Here is a 6,000-nt window from a genome sequence, read left to right as displayed (position 1 = left end):
AAAAAACATAATAAGATAAAATTCTGAGGACGGCTGCTTGCTGTTGTGGCCGAAACGTCGTGAGAATTTTATCTTATTAAGTTGTATTTTTTATTATTTTATTATTTCCCTTCTACGTGACTTTACCGAAAGAACCAAGAATATCCGCCCACATTGCAATGCTGCCGTCACGAGCATCCAGTTTCGACATCATTCACGATCCGTCACTCGCTCGCCCATCCACCCGCTCGCCCATCCACCCGCTCACCAGAGGTCAGGTGCCCCCTCGCTACTCTGATATCACTACGACCGTGGTTACCCCCCCCCCCCCCCCGCTTCAGCCGTAGACCCATCCATCCGTGTCGACGATTCGGTCTACCGGGCACTCGCTGCGTCGTCTCATCCATCGCACTGCGCTGTTCAACCACCACCACCACACTCCAGGTCACAACACACCGACTCATTCAATCACCCACCCACTCATTCATCCAATCACCGACGCTCCCAGTCGCTCACTCACTAACTCACCCACTTGCTCACTCACTCAAGCACCCCCCCCACCCCACTCACTTTACCCGCTTACTCGTTCTCACTCTCCCACTCGCTCAACCACTCGCTCACTCACCACTCATTTACCCACCCACTTGTTCACTCACTCACCCACTCGCTCACTCACCACCTCACCCACTCGCACACCCATCTACCCACTCACACACCCATCTACCGACTCACTCACTCGCTCGCTCACTCACCCACTCGCTCACTCACCTACTCACCCACTCGCTCGCTCACCTACCCACTTACTTGCTCACTCACTCACCCACTCACTCACTCACCCACTCGCTCACTCACCCACAAACTCGCTCACCCACCAACTTGCTCACCCACCCACTCACCACGCTTCAGATCACTTCACTTCTCCGCTTCTTCCATCCCACCCCTCGACTTTGCAATGTCTTCCCATCGTCTCCCTCTCTCTCCCCATGCTCTTACAATATATCAATAACCTTGCTCAATTCAAGACGCGTGCTAATTACACTTGGTTTTTTTTTTCATCTACAGCAGCGGTCGGGAACCGATGGCTCGCGAGCCATATATGGCTCTTCCGGTGACGGCATATGGCTCCCAGACAATTTTGAGTTGATAAAAATAAAATAAAAAATCAGTTTGGAACTGATTTTAAAATACTTGTGATATTGCTTAATAATAGTGTGTCATTTTAAAGTAAACAGAAATTAGTTTTGAAGATAAATTTCACGGGTCACGGGGCCTCAACGCCTGCACGAAGCTCAACCTCACCACGTACGAACCAGACTACAAGGCCATCAGCAAAACCATGCAGCACCAGAAGTCGCATTAAAAGTAAGACATTTAATTTATTATACGTTAAAAATACTATAAGGCTCTCAATGCAATATATGTAGAAATATTTGGCGTTTATGGCTCTCCCAGTCAAAAAAGGTTCCCGACCTCTGGTCTACAGTATAACAAACTTTCATAGCGCTCCTTGCAGCTCGCCCCTTGGCGTCACGGGCCACTGGGCTGGTGCTCGGAAATTATTTGGAAGAAGAAAAAAAATCTGCCCGGAAAATGCTCAACGGAGGTGTTCTTTGTCTCTCTATGCGAATTTACGATTGTGTGTATGTGTGTGTATGTGTGTCTGTATATGTGTGTGTGTGTATGTGTGTGTGTGTGCGTGTGTGTGCGTGTGTATGTATGCGTGTGTGTGCGTGTGTGTGCGTGCGTGTGTATGTGCGTGTGTATGTGTGCGTGTGTATGTATGCGTGTGTGTGTGTGCGTGTGTGTGCGTGCGTGTGTATGTGTGCGTGTGTATGTGTGTGCGTGTGTGTGCGTATGTGTGCGTATGTGTGCGTGTGTGTGCGTGTGTGTGTGCGTATGTGTGTGTGCGTATGTGTGCGTGCGTGTGTGTGCACCTTTGGGGAGCGGTGGTGTTGCGGTTAGCGCGCTGCGCGACGAATCTGGCGACCCGAGTTCGATTCTCGCTCGCAGCCAATACCAGTGATAGCGAATATCTGAACCGGTCCTGGGTCTCCCCTAGGTCGACTCAGTCTGAAATGAGTACCTGGTGTGGTGCGTAAACATCGCCACTGGGGAGACATAGGCGGTCGGGCGTGGTGCTGGCCACCCACCCCCTCGTGTGCCGTGCCGGCCTTCATAGGTGCTCGCTAACAGCATTTGCCCAAACAGTGTGTTAAGACTATACGGGGGATCTTTGTTGTATGTATTTGTGGAAAGTGGTGGTGCAGCGGTTAGCGCTACGCTGCGCTACGAAACCCGGCGACCCGAGTTCGATTCCCGCTCACGGCCAACACCAGTGACGATTATCTGAACCGGTGCTGGGCCTCCCCTAGGTCGACAGAGCCTCAAATGAGTACCCGATGCGGTGCGTAAAACATCGCCACCGGGGGCCCTCTTTGCGTACCGTCCCGGCCTTCACAGGTGCTGCTCGCCAACACAGCACTTGCCCGCAAAGTGTGCCGAGGCTATCCGTCAGGACCGTCGCCTTTGCGAGTGTGGATGTCCGAGTTAATAATAATAATAATCTCTTACAACAAAAACACATTCCTGCACTCCACGTTTCCATGACGTACACCGGCTTATCAACAGCGGCCCAGCTGAGACGGCAGCGACGACGTTCTGTGGTCGCTACCGGCGACCGCGCTGGTGACGATGAACACATGGCACGTGGTCCACCCCACGGATTTGGTGGACTTCGTCTGTGATGGTGGTGGTGGTGGACTTCGTCTGTGGTGGTGGTGGACTTCGGACGTGATGGTGGTGGTGGTGGACTTGGTCTGTGGTGGTGGTGGACTTAGTCTGTGGTGGTGGTGATGGTGGTGGACTTGTTCTGTGATGGTGGTGGTGGTGGACTTGGTCTGTGGTGGTGGACTTGGTCTGTGGTGGTGGTGGTGGTGATGGTGGTGGACTTGTTCTGTGATGGTGGTGGTGGACTTCGTCTGTGATGGTGGTGGTGGTGATTGGTGGACTTGGTCTGTGGTGGTGGTGGACTTCGTCTGTGGTGGTGGTGGACTTGGTCTGTGGTGGTGGTGGTCTGTGATGGTGGACTTGGTGCGTTTGTATTATCATCACTCCTGCGGATCTATGAAGCGTGTAGATCACGTGACATCTACATCGCAGCGGACAACATCCCCCCCCCCCCCAAACACGTTCTGAGCACGTGACAACCCTTGCCAGTTGGCTGTGTCGGGTGGTGGCGGGTCTCAACGACACATTTATATATTTACGCGATCCAACCCAAAACAACCTCTACTATGGTCGATATTGCCCACGCGGCAATGCCGAGCGCCAATTTTGCCAAATGAGACAACAACAACAACAAAAAACCACGTCGGTCAAATGACTCAATTGTGATCTCGGCGGAATGGCGAGTGGCGACATCGCCCTGCACCCCTCCCGCCACCGCTGCTGCTGCTGCTGCTGCAACATCACCGCAGGCTGCGACTCCGACATGCACCGGCGAAGTTTCCTCCGATGGGTTTCGAGGGCGCCGATGCCCAGCTTGCCAAACTATTATCGCCATTGGCAAGCGCTGTCAGAACCAGAGGTTTCTTTTCCCACTGAGTTGAAGCCCACTGAGCTAAGAAGTTGTCTTTTAAGGTGGTGGGGGGGGGTGGTGTATGGGGCGACACAGCCGACAGACAACATCGAAGCATTCCACAATTACATATTTTAAAAAAAATTTATAACAACGAATGATTGTATATTATGAAATTTAAATATAATATTATTATTGTTCTTCTTGGTTCTTTCGGTAAAGTCACGTAGAAGGGAAATAATAAAATAATGAAAATAAAACATAAAAAATAATATTTATTTTATTTCCCTTCTACGTGACTTTACCGAAAGAACCCTGCAGTCACGAAAGCTTTAAATCGAAAATTATTATTGTTGTGGCTGTGATTGCCGATGCTGAATATAGATTTTACAGATTGCTAAATGACGGCGATGATGAAGATTTGCTACGGTCGATAATCATTTGTTCATCGATGGGCGGCGATGATGCACCTAGCCTGGCACAAGCGCCGTGATGCGGCTGTCATGTTCGACGTGATCACAACTCCCTGCGACGAGCTCCGCACTGACGCCCCCCGGTATGAATGCGACGTAAACGAGATGAGCGAGGACAGAAACTCCGAACTCTTTGGTTCTTTCGATAAATTCACGTGGGTAGATAAATAAATTAAATCACGACGTTTCGGGCGCAACACCTAAGCGTCCGTCATCAGGTGGGACAACCATAGCAAGAAACTATAATAGCTGAAGTGGGCAAAAGGGCTGCTGCTGTAACAAGAGGCCATATAGGCAAGAGAGGGGGGAGGAGCACTTTTACCCACTTCAGCAATCGTTTCTTGCTGTGATTGTCCCACCTGACGGCGGACGCTTGTGTTGCGCCCGAAACGTCGTGATTTATTTTATTTTGTTTTATAACTAAGTGACTTTACCGAAAGAACCAAAAAGTATGGATTCCTGCAGTCACGAAAGCTTCAAATCACGACAGAAATTCCGCTGGGATGATGACGATGACGACGATCGTGACCGCGTGCTTCGGCATCACTCACGAGTCAGATTCCCCGCCCGTGGGAGAATTTGAACTCGGTTTATTTGGGTTCACGGCGCAGTGCGCTAACCGCTGCGCCACCGCTCCCCCCCCCCACCACCACCCCCGCTGCCCCCACCCCCTCCCCACCGCTTCCCACTCATCCCACCAATGTTTATATTTGACCGAAATATCGGCAGAGGAGGTTTCGAGTTGCAGGCTAAAGAAAAACAAAACTGCAGCTTCGTCGGCATCTCACTGCCTCCAGTTCCTCGCCGTTCACAGAGCGCCGATGCCAAAAGCACCAACACGAAGCCAAAGGCAAAGATACCCCCCTCCTATAGCCTGCGCAGGCTAATGGGGCAAGTGCGGTAGGGCGAGGCGCGTCCGACCGCCTTTTTCTCCCCGATGCTGATGTTACTCACGTACTCGCACAGTCGTATAGAGGAACACACACATTACATCAATCAACATATACACACAGGAATACCTTGAACTTTCGTCTGGTTAGGGAGCAGAGCATGGCACGAATGTCAAAGCAGACCCTTTATTTAGCCTTGCTCGTTAAGTTTGACTGTGTCAAGCTTAGATTTCGATTTAAAGCTTTCGTGACTGCAGGGATTCATCTTCTTGGTTCTTTCGGTAAAGTCACGTAGAAGGGAAATAATAAAATAATAAAAATATTAAACATAATAAAATACAATTCTCACGACGTTTCGGCCACAACGCAAGCAGCCGTCTTCAGGTGAAGAACAGGTCTGTCGGAAAGACATTATTTTATTATTTCCCTTCTAGGTGACTATGTCAAGCTTTTCTTGCAAATGGAGAACCTCGTGGCTTATTTCAGCTCTACTATCACCACACTTGGGACCCATTATAAATGTATTAAATCACAAAAATAAGTATTTTACGGTAACCACAAAAATAAGCACAGTGTGAATACTGTACACGTGTTTTATAATCACGGAAATAACTATGAACACTGTAGTATTATACTGTTATCACAAAAAAACACTATGAATTGTTTACAGTATAATCACAGAAATAAGTGCAGTATTAATAATATGTGAATAAACACAAATACAACAGATGCTCACTGAACGACTTATTATACTGGTAGGAACCTCCTGGTTACACCAGCCCACAGGGGATTATTGTGTCCGTCCGTCGTGCAGGGAGGGGCTGGGTGGGGAGGGGCGGGGTGGGGAGGGTGGGGAGGGGCGGGGTGGGGAGGGTGGGGAGGGTGGGGCTGGGTGGAGGGTGGGAGGGGTGGTGCTGGGTGGGGAGGGTGGGGACAGGCTGGGTGGGGAGGGTGGGGAGGGGCTGGGTGGGGAGGGGAGGGTGGGGAGGGTGGGGAGGGTGGGGCTGGGTGGGGAGGGGCTGGTCACCCCGTGGTGCCCTTATTCAACTCAACGTTTAACCTACTCACGCCGGCTTGTGCC

The 6,000-nt window shown here is 50.6% G+C and overlaps 1 protein-coding gene across 1 annotated transcript in view; it reads right to left on the bottom strand.

Annotated features, from left to right (window-relative positions):
* The window catches only part of CMIP (c-Maf inducing protein), a 99,338-nt gene that overhangs the window by 71,318 nt on the left and 22,020 nt on the right, over positions 1-6,000 (bottom strand).

Source organism: Lethenteron reissneri, chromosome 49 (assembly GCF_015708825.2).
Source record: "Lethenteron reissneri isolate LAM-NWPU_2019-01 chromosome 49, ASM1570882v1, whole genome shotgun sequence".
Classification (NCBI taxonomy): domain Eukaryota; kingdom Metazoa; phylum Chordata; class Hyperoartia; order Petromyzontiformes; family Petromyzontidae; genus Lethenteron; species Lethenteron reissneri.
Note: the sequence above shows the minus strand (reverse complement) of the source record. Positions and strands in the feature narration are given on the sequence as shown.